Genomic DNA, 2,500 nt, shown 5'->3' with positions numbered 1-2,500 from the left:
ACACAAAACGTGATCTGTTTGGATGGGTGTATACGAGTACCATCATTTACTACGACTATAGCTCTGTATGATCAGGCGCTCCTTCTGTCGAAGAAAATGAAATAACATTTTTTTTTTTTGGCTGAAGCTACGCAGTTATGTTCCCAAAGACTGCATATACCTGAGGTATTAACCTGGTGTGGGTCAAGGTAGAAACAAATAGACCGTTGATGCAACGAGCAGGCGAGACTTCAGCCACGCACCAAGTAGTCTGTGACAGAACCTTCGGCATCGCTTGACACTAAAATTTGAATACTGTCGTGGCTATAGCCCAAGGCGTACACTGAGGCGTACACTCTTCCCATTTTTTCCTCGGCTTTAGGTGTTTTCTTAAATTAAGTCGTAATTCTGTGAACGTTTCACGGGGACTATATGGTGTGTGTGCCATTATAGCGCTAAAGTGTGTACACTGGATCGTACACTTGAATGTAGAGCTGAGCGGGTTAACAGACAGTGATGTCTTGAGTGCGAGGTACACTTGCTCTCTCTGTGTGTGGAGATCGGGCAAACAATGAAATAAGTACCATTGAATAGGACCAGTGAGCTGAGGTTGTTTTAAATTAGAGTGTGCCTTTTTTCCCTTTATTATAGCCGTGAATCGTGCGGAAAAGGCCTAATTATTGGAAACTGGCCTTAGTTTTTTAGTTCTTAATCCCCTATATATAAGACCAGGATAAAATACTGAGACCGCCATATCAACCGCAACAGTTTTAGTATTCTGTTGTGAATGGAAAGCAAAAGAAACATTTCCAATGATTTATTGTTCAATCAAAAAGTCACAGGCAAATTTGCTCAACAGGAAAACCAAAATGCCCAAGTCATATCCAGGTATGAAGACGCATTGCTAATTCTATTTACCTGGGGTTTAAACATGGTATTGCCACTAACATGTTTACAATACATTTAGCCAATAGTATATTATTTTCACTCTATCCTTTTGTATAGTGTTTGACTGTCATTTTCGTCGTTTTGCACCCTTCATAATATTATTATGACCGACCTCATTTAGTACAACCCGAATGACGCCACTGCCAGTCGGTGCAAGAGTGTTGTGATTATTATACAAATACGTCAGTACTTGATGCGTCAGGGATTGTTAATTCTAGTGTCGTACATGAGTGTACAAACCGGGGTGAAAGGGAGAGTAATTTCCACTTTCTTATGCCCCTGCATTTACGGCCGATGAACAGATATTAAAACCTTTTCGGAGACTTTCATCAACATGGTCTATGACGTTAGCACATGGTGAGTTAAATAAGCACACGGAAGTCGAAATACACTAGCCGATATTACAACGAGAGGCTCAAGAACAAGGCCTAATACAAAAGGCGCTGGTCGTTTGTCTTAATATATGACGGGTGAACATAGGCCCATTACAGGTAGAAATACGGGAAAAGGAATTAAACAATGAAATGGACAGTAGTAGAACATGAAAAACAACATACATTCACCAAATCACATTTCTTCCTTTGTTTGTAAGAGACAGATTATCTTTCGTTTTTTTGTTATTTCTCTTTGCTACAGTCAATTAGTTTGTGCGGTAGTGTGTGTGCAGGCTTTCTTTGTGATTAAAATCAAAAGGAAAATAATACTTTTTGAAAGAGCAAATTAAAAAAGATGGACACTCCACGTTTCACACCCCAGTAGGACCTGTAAACGGTGAGCCTAAAGGCGGGAGCGCCTTGTGCGACGCTGCTTCTTGCCCTTACTGCATGGACGCTCAATGTCCCAGAGTGAGCACACGAGGCCCCTGTCCGTTTACAGGGTGACGTCACTGCCATAGTCTTTGGTAGTATTATAACCTCTTTCTAGGGACCTAAAAAATACTCTTTTTTTGGTTAAAAGATAACATGTCCCATCCAAAGGCACGAAGCATGCTGGGCATACTGTTCTAAATTTGCGCACTCGCATACTAGTGGAAACGCTTACATAGCTACACACACGCACACACGCATACGCACATACACATACACATACACACATATACACACACATACACACACACACACATACACACGCACACACACCCTCTGTCTCTATTTCACACATACACACACATGCACACAGAAAGAAGACGGGTAACATTACTCCCATGTTAAGAACGTTGCATTGGATCCACATGTCAGCTAGAATGCCATATTACAAAATTGCAATATTATGTCATAAATGTGTAAATAGCAAAGCTCCCCCATATCTTAGTGATCTAATCCAGATTTATGTCCTAATCTAGATCACTAAGATCAGGAGATCAGTATCTTTTAAGAGTTCCTAGAAAAGGAGGTAAAAAAAAAAGCTGAAATATCGTTTGCCCACCTTGTTCCATTAGTTTGGAACTCTCTTCCCAAACCCTTCACACATACAAAATCTGAGTTAAAATTGAAAATTTTTTTAAAGACACATTTAATGACATAATTTTTATGCCAGTAGATTCATGTTCAGTACAATGTTATGTATGTATATA

The 2,500-nt window shown here is 39.9% G+C and overlaps 1 protein-coding gene across 1 annotated transcript in view; it reads left to right on the top strand.

The window, feature by feature from the left end:
* Positions 1-2,500, top strand: part of LOC101848372 — a 56,521-nt gene that overhangs the window by 3,191 nt on the left and 50,830 nt on the right. The gene's annotated exons all lie outside the window — the stretch shown is intronic.

The sequence above is a fragment of the Aplysia californica genome, unplaced genomic scaffold (assembly GCF_000002075.1).
Source record: "Aplysia californica isolate F4 #8 unplaced genomic scaffold, AplCal3.0 scaffold00405, whole genome shotgun sequence".
Lineage (NCBI taxonomy): Eukaryota > Metazoa > Mollusca > Gastropoda > Aplysiida > Aplysiidae > Aplysia > Aplysia californica.
Note: the sequence above shows the minus strand (reverse complement) of the source record. Positions and strands in the feature narration are given on the sequence as shown.